Raw genomic sequence first — 13,948 nt, forward strand, 5'->3', positions numbered from 1 at the left:
TTGTTTTTATCTACTTTATTTCTGCATATATATGTGAGACCTCTTGATCTTTTGTCACTCCACTTTGTTTGTTTGTTTCTTTTTTTGGTCTGCTCTTTTTGCTCTGTTCTGGGATATTTCTTCAGATGTTATCTTCTAGCTCACTAATTAACTTTTTAGACATAGCTATTACATTATTATTCAGTTTTTCTATTCTGCTTTAAGTTTAGGAATATGTTTTAAATATTCAAGATTGCTTTCTTGTTCCTCTTTTTTCATGGATGTAGAATCCTTACATCTCAGGATATCAATCAGAATTTTCAAATTATTTTCTATTCCTTGAATTATTTATTTTCCCTGTTGATTGTCAAGTGTTGTTTGCTCAACTTACTAATTAACTTTACTGCTATCTGTTGTCCCCTCTTAGCAAAGATTCACTTAATTAACATTGGTAGTTTGACATGCATTTTCCCAGCATTTCTCCTGAAGATATTAGCCTTGACTGAGAAAGGGGGCTTGTTAACTGGCAAACTTTTTGAAGATACCAGATGGGGAGTTGGCAGAAGATCGAGCTCTTGTTTCACCTTCATTCCTATGTCTTTGCCAACATATAAAGGGCTTTATTCTGAAAATGGCACTCTTCTTGGCAGAGCCATGTCCCACTTCCATCCGCCACTTGGTTTTGAAGGTGGGGTGGGTTAGGGCTTGACTCAACTATATAGATCTCCAGCTTTCATCAGTTAATCTACTGAGCTTTGAGTGTCCCTGGACTGCTTTAACTTTGTTAATTGTTGTCTTCAGGGCCAGCTTGGGTTGAACCTCTCCTCTCTTATTTCTTGTCAGTCCAATCAGTTTTATGGGGGGTCAATAAACTTTCTGTGCATCTGAATCTCTGGGAGGGCTTGCTCAATCCTAGATCGCAAGTTCCTGCCCCAGAGCCAGCGATTCAGGAGAGTCTTTAGGATATGGCCCAAGAATTTGAATTTCTAACAAGTTTCCAGTTGATCCTGATACAGTTCTCTGGGGGACAATATTTTGAGAATGATTTTGAGAAATTCACAGAAGTTTCTCAAAACGGTAGGTATTCTAATCATGCTTGTAGTTCCTCCATTAAATTGCCCAGACTGGCCTTGAATTTGAGATTCTCCTGCCTCAGCTTCCTGGGAATGTACTACAACCCCTGATCTTTATTTCTTTTAAAATATGTCAATGCTGGGCTGGGGATGTGGCTCAAGCGGTAGCATGCTCGCCTACCATGCTTGCGGCCCGGGTTTGATCCTCAGCACCACATACCAACAAAGATGTGTCCGCCGAAAACTAAAAAATAAATATTAGAATTCTCTCTTAAAAAAATAAATAAAATAAAATATGTCAATGCAAGGTACTTGGAACAAAAGGAGAAAGGTAGTGGATTCTTTTAATCCAGATTGAATCTCTTCATTTGTAATTTCATTCCTTTTTATGGCTGAGTAATATTCCATAGTGTCTATGTATCACATTTTCTTTGTCCATTCATCTATTGAAGAACATCTAGGTTGGTTCCACAACTTAGCTTTATGAATTGAGCTGCTATAAACATTGATGTGGCCATGTCACTATAGTATGCTGATTTTAAGTCCTTTGGGTATATGCTGAGGAGTGGGATAACTGGGTCAAATGGTAGTTCCATTCCAGAGGAACCTCCATACTGCTTTCCAGAATGGTTGCGTCAATTTGTAATCCCATCAGCATTGTATGAATGAACCTTTCTTCCCACATTCTTGCTAACATTTAGTATTATTTGTATTCTTTTTTATAATTTTTTTTATTGGACATGGATACAATACCTTTATTTTATTTATTTTTATGTGGTGCTAAGGATCAAACCCAGTGCCTCACATGTGCAAGGCAAGTACTCTACCACTGAACTACAATCCCAGCCAAGAATTACTTGTATTCTTGATAATTGCCGTTCTGACTAGAGTGAGATGAAATCTCAGTGCAGTTTTTAAAACTCAACAGACTATATTCGCATTTCATCAGTTTTTTATGAATGTCCTTTTTGGTGATTCAGTGTAACATAATATATTGCATCTAATTATTATGTCTCTTAATTCTTTGTTGTGTAAATTTGTGTCACTGTGACCAAAATACCTGACAAGATCAACTTAGAGAAGAGAAGGTTTATTTTGGCTTGTGGTTTCAGAGATGAAGTCTGTGGTTGCAGACTCCATTGCTTTGGACCCAAGTGAGGCAGAATATCATGGTGGAAGGACATGGCAGATAGAGACAAAGGGGAAGGGGCCACAGGGAAGAGCCACCGTTCCAGGGCACGTCCCCAGTAACCAACCTCCTCCAACCATGCCCTGCCTGCCTACAGTTTACTCCCCGGTTAGTATATCCGACTAGGAGGGACTAATTATGTTATCGCTCTCATAATCATTTCACTTTGGATATTCTTGCATTGACATACAAACTTTGAAGAAACACCTCCGATCCAAACCATAACAATTGTTTTTAGTTTAGGTGGTTTTTTTATGACAAAAATAATATGCTCTTTCTAAAAACTCAAATAATCCACTAGTATATAAGAAAAAGTGAAAATTGTCTTGCCCCCTCTTATTCCCTTTCCATCATATTCCTCAGAGATACTGACAGTATAACTTTTAAACTCTATTTATAAGTGTCTAAATATGTGTGTATAAATTTGTTTTTAACCACACAAATCATCAGATGCTGCTTTACATTTTTTTTCACTTGACAATATTTCATGAATATGCATGTGTACATAAATGTGTATGTGTGTGCATATTTTAGTTACCTTTTTCACTTCTGTGACCAAGAGACCTGACAAGAACAATTGGAGGAGGAAAAGTTTATTTTGGACTCCTGGTTTCAGAGGTCTTAGTCCACAGATAGCTGACTCTATTCTTTGGGGACCAAGGTGAGGCAGGACACAATGACAGAAAAGTGTGGCAGAGGAAAGCAGCTGGGGACATGGCATCAGGAAGCTCTGCTTAGCAAGGACAAAATAAATACTCCAAAGGCACCCACCCCCTCCAGCCACACTCTATCTGCCTATAATTACCACCCAGTTAATCCTTTTCAGCAGATTAACACACTGATGAAGCTAAAACGCTCATCATCCAATCACTTCACCTCTAAACTTCCTTGCATTGTCTCACATAAGTTTGGGGGATGCCTCATATCTAAACCATAACAGCATATATGCACTACATGTATGTATATGCTTTTACTTTTGGGGAAGAGGGTACCAGGGATTGGACTCAGGGGCACTCAACCATTGAGCCACATCCCCAGCCCTATTTTGTATTTTGTTTAGAGACAGGATCTCACTGAGTTGCTTAGCGCCTCACTGTTACTGAAGCTGTCTTTGAACTCGGCTTTTACCTTCTAAATCATTCCCCTATGGAGAAATCAGTTTCTGGTTTTTCTTCAGTGTTAATTATCCTACAGTGATCCCTGCTGAATGTACAGTGAAACACTGTATGTGTATTTCTGTAGGAGAGTCTTAGGATCGAAAGTCAAGTGGCTTTTAAAGGCTATATCAAATTATACTCTCATTAAAGATATATTTTAAAAACGCACCAAAACTTGAAATATAGAAAATGAGTTACTGCATGTCCTTTCAATGTCACACAGAATAATAGTAGTCCAAGTGTAATTTAGGGACCTGTGGGTATATATCCAAGACTTTATGGGTTCTGTGAAATTAAAACTTTTCATAATTCTAAGGCATTAGTTGCCTTTTTCAATCTCATTATTTTATTACTGCACAACAGTTTTCCAAAGGCTGTGTAAACTATGATGTCATCAGAATACTAGCTAATGGAAAGTGTCATTGATTATTACATTATTTCTAGAATTTTCTAAAGTGGTAGATTAAGGATTTGTGAGTTTGAGAGAGAGAGACAGACAGATACACTCAGTGCTTTAACTGTACGCTTACTAGCCACTATGGTTTAGCTCTGTAATGTCCCCCCCAAGTCTTGGTCCCCAGTGCAGCAATGTTAGGGCTTTTAGGAAATAATTGGACCATGAGCTTTTAGGAAATAATTTTTAGGAAATAATTGGACCATGCGGCTTTTAGGAAATAATTGGACCATGAGGGCTCCAACCTTATCAGTAGATTAATCCATTTGATGGATCAATAATTTGAGTGGCCTGCTGGGAGGTGGTGGAAAGCACGCAGGTGGGGCATACTTGGAGGAAGTAAGTCAGTGGGAATGTGCCCTTGGGACCCCCTGCCTCCTCTCCTCTCTCCTTCCTAGCTACCATGAGTACAGCAGCTTTTCCACTATGCCCTTCTGCCATTACATTCTGCCTCATTTCAGGCCCAGAGCAAAAGAGCCTGCTGACCATTGAAACCAGGAGCCAAAATTTTTCCTCCTTTACGTTGTTTTTGTTAGGTATTTTGGTCACAACAACAAAAAGCTGACTAACACATTAGCTATTGATTATCCTTGCTATAGTGTCTGTCACGTCTGTGATTTTGTTGTCATTAAAAAGTTGTTATTTAGAAATCCCAATGATTTTGAAAAACCCTGATATGATACCAAAAATATTTCTTGTATCGGAAAGCAGAATTTTCTTTTAAATGTTATGTTAATATGTAAATAGATTTATTGTGTTTTTAAGTGAATTTATATGTTTAATTTTTAAATTTTAATTTCTAATGCTTTTTACCCTGGTAGGATATTATCCTACATAAACAAAAGCTCTAGGATTAGATATCCTCAATAATCTTTAAGAGCATGAAGGGATCCTGAAACCAAAATGGTTGAGAAACCATATATTAGAGCTGTGTCCAACAAACCCATCCAATGATTAACTGACACTTTTGGGCTATGATTTACTGTCAATCCAGGCCCAGACTTTAAAACTACTTGTTAGCTTATACAATATTGATAATCTGCAAATAATTGTCTATTATTCTTCTCTGGTAGAAAAGAGGTTACAGTGTTTTAACCTGGTAGGGTGTTAACCACTTTAGCATCTCACTTCATAATCTCATTCCAGTGGCCTTTTGTGGTGTCATTTTTTGTTATCTGGGAGGGTCCTTTGGTAATAAGTTAAATAAATCTTTTGACCTGTCCATACTTTATACTTTTGACTTTTTAAAAATTATTCTTTGACAAGTGCCGGAGAATTTCTTTTTGCGCATGCTCTTACCAATGCATTACAGATCTGACTGGCTTTGCTGATGCATGAAGTATGTCATGTGTAGCATTTAAGTATTTCCTCAGTTTATTAGGGGTTGGCCATTCTGTGCTTCAGGATGATATGAGACTGGAAAAAAGGACCAAGTAGTGTCCAAGTCCCCTTTCCATAACTCATGTGGCACTGGATGGGGAGGTGGTGCTTCTTTCCTTCCAGAATACCGCTGCCCTGAGCGCGGGTCCACTTAGCAGCCCTAAGTTCAGAGCAACAGTGCAGGGCTCTGCAGTGTTGGACTTCCCAAATTTAACACTCGTTATAATATTTAGATGACCCTACGAGGGATGAGAACCTGCAACAGCAAATAAAGTAATGATGCTACTCTGTCAGGTGAAAGAAGGGTTGTTTTTTTTGTTTTGTTTTGTTTTTTCTTTCTTCATTTCCCTGGTATGAGTAAGGCCATATTTTTTTTTCACATTATCACTATTATTAGCCATTATATTCTGTGAATTGTCTGTTTTAATCCTTTATTTTTCTTTGGGTTGCTTGTCTTTTTCTTTTTAATTTGTTCGCTTTGTTGTAGATTTCAATCTTTTGTGAAATATTTTAATCTCTTGCTAGTATTTTAACAAATGGTAAGGTTGGTTCTGTTTGCTTCTTTGATGGCTTTGAATCTTGGTGTCATCCCCAAATACATTATATTCTTTCCTCCTAACACTTTTGTAATATTGAATTTCAGTCTTTAATCTTTTTTGCATATGGCATGAGATACGAATCTGTTACCATTTTTTAAATTCCCTACTTATAGAAGAGGGCCTAAAGCAATTTTTTTTTCTCTAATCCTCTTATTTCTACAGGTAAAATGGGTTATCTTCTTAGTACTGCCTTCTGGGTTTTGTGCTGTACAGAAGGATTTCTGTTGTTCTGTTTTTCTTTGAAGATGTTGATACCCTACCATAGGAAATAAACTTGTGTGTGTGTGTGTGTGTGTGTGTGTGTGTGTCTGTGTGTGTGAGTGTGTGTGAGATCTGGGGATTAGAACCCAGGGCTTTGTGCATGCAAGGCAAGTCCTCTACCAACTAAGCTATATCCCTAGCCTAGGAAATAAACCATTATTGTGTAATTTTTCAGTTAAGCAATTTTTTATATCATCAGGGGCAGAGTAACTTAATCAAGGGTAACTTTTCTTTTTCCTATGCTCTTTTTCATGTTCTTAAACTACAGAAAATGCTTGCTTGTTTTATTGGAGTGGTATCAGCACAAATTGAGATTTTACATAATCATGATTGCTGGCCCTAACCACCAAACTGTCAGAAGACATTTGAACCAATAATTAGGCCTATTTTTAAAAAGTGAAGGGATGGAGTTGTGGCTCAGAGGTAGAGTGCTCACGTAGCATGCGTGAGGCATTGGGTTCAATCCTGAGCACCACATAAAAATAAAATAAAGATATTATGTTCACCTACAACTAAAAAATAAATATTTAAAAAGAATTATTAAAAAAAAAAGTTAAGTGACCACTCATGTTTTCTCTTTTTTCCTTGGGTCTGTGATCCTCTTATATCATGGTGGAAATGAGTCTTATATTGTTATTTTTCTTAAGAACTTCTGAAATGTAAAATTACCTATGAGAGACCAGGCTATTCTATTTGCATATGAACTGCACAAATCCAGGAAAATTCTAATACAGAAAAATTCTTGAAAATGTGTTGCTTGGAAATAAATCTAGGATAGTAACATTTCTTTTAGCTCTGGAAGTTTTTGTTTTGTTTTTTAAACATAATGTTGGCTGGTTGGGGTTGGCATGTACTTTGTAATTGGGAGACGAAAGCAGGAGGATTACTTGATTCCAAGAGTTGGAGGTCAGCCTTAGCAACACAGTGAGACTCAATCTCAAAAAATAAAAATAAATTATATCTCTCTTACTTATTTGTATGTTTATTTAAATCAATGCTAAGTTACTATAATAGAAAAACTATTTCTTTCCAGAAAATCTGTTTCATTCTAGAAACAGGAAAAAAATAATTCTAAACTGAGTGTTTGTATTACAAGACTGAACACTTTTCTTTTTGATGTTTCAAATCTTGGGGATGTTTTCAAGAACAGATTTTTAGGTTGGAGCTAAAATAACAAGACTTACATATTTGGTCAGCGCTTATTAGATATCATACAGTTTGTGGTAGTCATGATAATATAAGCCTGTTAGACAAGGAGACATTTATCAGTAAGGGTCCTGTTTTAAAATCCGAGGGTTAAGAAGATAGCTATCAAATTATATGCTCAGTCTGACTTGTAGAACCCAAAATACTTATTACTTTTAATTACCCAACAAGGACAAATGGCTTTTGAAAGTTATTTGCTTACTATGTCAGAAATACTATTACTTCAATGTACATCAGTGGTTACAAAACCAGTCTGATAATCTGAATATAGGTTCCCAGGAAAGTATATCTGGTTTTTGTAGATATGAGAGTGTAGCTCAGGAATTTTTAACAAGTTCCCCCAGGTGCTTAGGATGATCAGATAGGTTTGGGAAGCCCTGATGTAGGCCACTGTGTATGGCAGAAGTCTTTGCAGGGCTCTTGCTTGTTAAAACACAGGTTGTGCTGGCGCATGCCTGGAATCCCAGTGGCTGGGGAGGTGAGACAGGAGGATGGCGAGTTCAAATCCAGCCTCAGCAATGGCGAAGCACTAAACAACTCAGTGAGACCCTGTCTCTAAATAAAATCCATAGCTCCCACTGGATTGCTGGGTCCCAGTTCCCAAGTTTCTGATTCATGGGTTTTGAGCAGGGCCTGAGAATTTGCTTGTCTGAGAAGTTCCCAAGAGATGCTGATGACCGTGGTCCAGGGACCACACTGAAAACCACTGGCGTGGACCATTCCCAAGATTCCTGGCCACACTCAACAAAGAAACAGCAAGCTGAATTCCATTGTAAGGGCTTTAGTTTCCATGGCTCAAGCCTTTGCCTTTTTTTTTTTTTTTTCCTCATGTTCTACTGTGTGATTTGATTTTCCTCTGGAGTGAGTGTTAATTGACAGATCTCTGATGGAAGGTTTGAGTGGAAATATCATCTTTGCTGATGGAGGAAATTGATAGTATAATGAAAGTAGCCCAGGAGTTGCGAAGATTTAGATTAAAATCCCTGTTCTTTGACCTTGGTTTTATTGTGACCTTGGGCAGGTCATCTAATCTTCCTGAGCTCCAGCTATGGTTCCTCACTATACTTTCCCTGCCAGGAGGTGTTTGCTCTTTTTCATGCCTGGAAAGCTATTTCCTTTTCCCTATTGTCTTATTGTTTAAGCCTGGGTCTCTGGTCAATCATCACTTCCTTGGGAAAGTCTTTCTTGACCTTCCTAAATGGGTCAGGTCCTCCTTATACTTACTCTGCCCCTCACCTGCCCTTCTCATCAGTTACTACCATTTCAGATTACATTTATTTGTGTTATATTTTGATTTCTCTCTCTCTATTAGACTGCAGGCTCTGTGCCTTATAATGTTTAAAATAAAGAAAAAAGAAAAAAATAACTGTATCTGTGTGTGTTTCCTGTAGTTTTCCAGGTCTCAAGCACTGTGCCCGGCATATTGTAGAATGAGCAGTGGGAAATGATGCCATATTTTACGAACAGAGCAGCCAGGGCAGGGTTGGTGTATTCATTTTGTGTTATTATAATGAAATACCTGAAGTTGAACAACATAAATAAACTTCCTAAGGGGGATGTGGTTCAGTTTGGGGGTTCAAGAGCATGGTATCAGCATTGGCTAAGCTCTGGTGAGGACATTGTAGCAGATGCCATCATAGTGAGAACATGAATGAGATCACCTGGTGAGACTGGAAGCCAGAGTTTCTGGGGAGTGGCTAGGTGTGATTCTTTGTAACAGCTCTTTCACAATAATCAACTTAGGGTTCCATGAGAACTAACTTAATCTTTTTGGTGGGTTGTGCCCCCAACAAGACACTTTAATAACTTCTCACCAGGCCCCAGTTTCCTAAAGGTTCTACTACCTCTTAACATTGCCACAGTAGGAACCAAGCTTTCAACACAAGAAGCATTGGGAGACACACTTAACCATATCCAAACATAGTGGTAGCTATTCCAAAATTGTTTACATTTCTATTTGTGTTCTAGGAGATAGTATGTCATTTTTGTAGTAAATTCCTTAATTTTTTTAGTTGTAGTTGAACACAATACCTTTGTTTTTATTTATTTTTATGTGCTGCTGAGGATCGAACCCAGGGCCCCAACGCACTAGCTGAACACTCTACCACTGAGCCACAACCCCAGCCTGTAAATTCCTTGTTTTATACAACTATACTCAAATTCATTTCTGTTATTTGCCATGTCCTTTACAATATAACTACTGATTTTTGAGTGCTTGCTATATATCTCAGGCATCAACTCTAATCTTACATTTACATTGCTCTAGGAGGTCATTCATCTTGGTCTACCAAATATCTAGGGCAATATCTTTTGTTAAGATTATAAAAACTGATATATATATTAGATATACAAATATTGTTAGCCAAGTCTTGCTCTGGCCAATAACTAAACTATTCTGTCTCTATAAAGTGTGTGCCTTTTCAGAATATTAATGAGAAAATGGATTAATTTCCTGTGATTTAGAAATCTCTAGATTCAGAGAGATGCAATGGCACTAAAACTACTATAGGTAGTATAGTAGTTTCTATAGAGATCCCTGGTGTATAAACACAAGCAATTGAATTATCCTTGCTCTAGGTTCACATGTAAGCTCAAATCAATGTTGGCAGACAGGGTCTCCTATGTTTCCTTTGTTCTGGACTCTTTTCAAGGATGTTCATATAGCAAATATCTTAGGAAAAGAGAGTAAGTGGCTGTTGTGGAGATTAGGGCTGGCATGTTTACTGCCCGTTATAAAAGATCCAGGTTCCCTAAGATCAGGGGTACTCTGCCCTAACTCAGCTCACAGATATCACCTATCCTTCTTCACGATGTCGAGTGCAAATCAGAGCTCAAGGAACCAGTATAAATAATGCTGATATGCTGGCTAGAATAAATGCTTTGTCTCTGACACAGGGATCTTGTATCTTTTAGTATTACATAACTTTTAGTATTATTATAACTATATTTTAGTATTATTATAACTTGTGGTCATGCAGGTTCACATATGTCTCCTTCCTTATGGCAATGATCTGAGGGACAAATTTGCTTTCAATTTGCTGACATGGTCAATTTCTGAGCTTAGTAAATTGAGGACCAGTTCTTGTAGCATAAATTAATAGATACAATTAAAGTCTTCCTGGAATACATCAACCAGCCCCTGTGTTCTTAAAGAATTGTTGATATGAAACCAGATAGAAAGAATTCCTTTATTAATTAGACTTGTACTGAACACAGTTATGAGACAGAAATCACAAGAATTTTAACAGAGAACTTTTATAAAGAATTGTTAACCAGGTATTAGGAAAAAGAAAAGACAAAGGGGGACACTCAGTTGTCACATAAGTAAGAATGATAGGAAACATTAATCACCCCTAGGCCTGGGATAAAAAAAAAAAAAAAAAGCATGAAGCTAGGAGTTTTTTTGACACTAGCAGCTGGGAGCATAGCCCTGTAGGGCTGAGATCCAGACCTCTGGGTTAGGCAAGGTCCTGCTTGGCAGGTCCTGGTTCTTTAGGATCATAAAGGTGAGACTGTGGAGCTGGAACTCAGACTTCTCAGGAGGGCATTCTGGCTAGTTAGTGTGGGTCTCTCTGAGCAGGGAGAGTGAGGGGAGGCAGTGATGAGGCTGGTTTTAGAACTGTTGGAATAACTGTAAGCAATTGCTGGTGGTGGAGCCCTCCACTGCTGCTAGGATGAGATGCTGTGGTCATAAGCCACACTCTCAAAAACAGGAATCCCACAGCTTCCCACTCTTCCTCTAGTGCCTCCTATTAGCATGGACTAGAGTCCCCACTCCAGCATCACTGAAGACATTAATAACCAACAAGGATTTTAAAAAGCCTGTTTGACTAGAGGTTAGGAAGGTAGGAGGAAGAATGATTCATGACCTGGGAAGCAGGTAGGCAGTTCCTGAAAGGTCTCCAGCATTAACTTAATATCTTTCTTGGGTCAGAGAAAGGAATAGCCATGAACAGCTGACTTGGAAATCCTGCATTATTACTTGGCACCACAGGTGATTACCTGGCCTATTTTACAAGGTATCCTGGAAGAGGCAGGAAGAAGCATGCTGTTATAACCCCAGGGAGATATAGGCCCAGTGGCAGCTTTATTAGATTGCATGCAATTTTATGGGCTCTCGTAGAGTGTGTACAGATTCCTGAGTCTATACCCCACCCTGATAGTGACTGATATATTTTTAAAGGGAAAATACGACAGATGTTTGATTATATCTCTCGTGCAATTTGAGGCCCACATGACTTCAGTATATGAGCTGATTTATAGGCTATAAATCCTGATGCAAATGAGCAGTGGTGTTTATTATTTGTATTTCCTCTGGCCCTTGGCTGAGTTCCAGAGTGGTGATGGGTTTTTGTATTCAAGAAAGTTTCTCAGAGGAGAGAAAGAGGACAAAGAGCAAAACCCAGAACTTGTCAAATTAACAGAGTAGTGTTACACTCTTAAGATTTTGTCAATAATGGCCCTACTGACCATTCTTTTTTCATCCAGAATTCAGGCCCAGATAAACTGGACAAAAATATCAACAGAACCCTACTGTGTCTTGTTGCCATTTTAAAATAGCAATAACTGACTTTAACCATATAAGTATTTGAAGGTTTTATAATGGACAGCTTTAATTTTAAAAAAACACGTTTATTTTAATTGAATGGATCTTGATTATAGTGATGATCCTGGAGTATTGCCAATAGCTTGGGCCACATCAGATTTTCATGATATATTGTCAGATCTAGGGTATTCCAGAAGATGATCTGGATCTAGGTTTCATGATACATTTATTATGTCATTATGGGATTCTGTTGTTTTCACCTTTATTATACTTACCCAGATTATTTTGTAATTCTGAATGTGAATGTGAAAGGCTTTTTTCATTCTTGCAATTGCCATGGGGATTTTAGATAAATTTAATAAAATTATCATAGTGATAATTTTATTAAATTAGTACCTGGATAAAATTCATGTGTATATTCTACACACACACACACACACACACACACCCCTTAGTATCTGAGGGTATCTTCCATGGATACCCCAATCTGATGCTCAAGTCCCTCATATGAAACAGCAGAGTATTTGTATATAAACTATGTACATCCTCTGGTAAAGTTTAATCTCTAAATTACTTATAACACCTAATATATATTATATAACAAAATCATATATATAATAAACATCATATATTATACATAATTGCATTATGTTATACAACATAATAATATCATATTAGGTGATGTTATATTAGAAAATATATTGTAATAGAATATAATGTATTATTTAGAGAATAATGACAAAAGTATCTACCTGTTTTGTGCAGATGCAAATTTTTCTACATATTTATATTTTCTGTGTATATGTAACATATATTACATGTAATACGTGTGTGTGTGTAAATATACATATATATATATATATATATATATATATATAGAGAGAGAGAGAGAGAGAGAGAGAGAGAGAGAGAGTTTGCCACTTTTTTGGTGGGTGTGTGTGGTGCTGGGGATTGAACCAGACTTTGTCATTTTTTATAGCAAAAGAAATGAACAGACTCTAGGTCACCTGTGACTCTTCTGACTGGTCTGCTGGAATTGTTCTGTTGTGTGGGGGCATCTCTTCGGCATCAGTCATTCAGAACCATTTACCAAACACCTCTCCATATGTGTCACTACCCTCGCCAGTCTTGGAATGGGCATTGTCACTGTCATTTATATTAATATCATATGATACAGAATGCCCTTGTAAATAAATACATGGCATGTAAACACTGTAGAAAGAGAAGGGAAACTGGAACATTTGGGGTGTCCTGCCATCTATTACGGTAGGAAGGTGATTTTGAAGTGGCTTTAAATGTAAAGGAGAGGTCTCGCTCAAATAGATAAACAAGGTAGGAGGGCTGTAACCATGAGGGGAAAAATGCAGGAAGGCTTCAGCGTTGCTGGGCCTTAAGTGAGGCCCTGCCTGGCGAGTGGAAGCAAGGAATGAAGAGAAGCTAAAGTGCATGTTGTCCTGAAGAAGAGCTTTGAATGGGCAAAGAGCTTTGAATACAGGGAGTCTGCTGACCTCTTGGGAATGAAAACCTGAGTATTCATGTGGACAATGGCCAAACCATGCACCAAAATAGAACTGTGACCCACACTGCAGCAACCTGCCCAGGAAACCAAGCCCTTTACCTCTAACCAACATCCTGGGAAGCCAGCGTGCTCAAAGTCATACTCACAGCAGTCTGAGTATTGGCTCCAGTAACAATCCAGGAAGCTAACAGCAATGTCTGTAATAGCCCCAATTGTCCAGCAGTTGATTAATAACTGAGTTTCCCTAAGTTTGCCCCAACTTCCAACTTAGGACCAACCAGAGAAAGCCAAGCATGCATCCCAAACCAATGCCGTAGGATGCCCCTTCTAAGTAGCCCACCTCCAGTTTCCTAGTCCAACAGCTTATCAGTGGGACAAGCCTGAAACCTTCCCTGCTTCCTACACTAAGGCATTCTCACTCCTCTGCTGCCTTTGAGTCTTTCTAAATGCTGACTCCCTCCATAACTAGCTCTGAAAGAATAGTTTTGCTGTCAGGTGTGGTGGCACACACCTCTAATCCCAGTGACTTTAGAGGGTGAGGAGGGAGGATTGCAAGGTTGAAGCCAGTCGGGGCAATTTAGCCAG

The 13,948-nt window shown here is 38.2% G+C and overlaps 1 pseudogene; it reads right to left on the reverse strand.

The window, feature by feature from the left end:
• Positions 1–13,948, reverse strand: part of LOC125615999 — a 46,437-nt pseudogene that overhangs the window by 1,324 nt on the left and 31,165 nt on the right.

The sequence above is a fragment of the Marmota marmota genome, unplaced genomic scaffold (genome assembly GCF_001458135.2).
Source record: "Marmota marmota marmota unplaced genomic scaffold, marMar, whole genome shotgun sequence".
Lineage (NCBI taxonomy): Eukaryota > Metazoa > Chordata > Mammalia > Rodentia > Sciuridae > Marmota > Marmota marmota.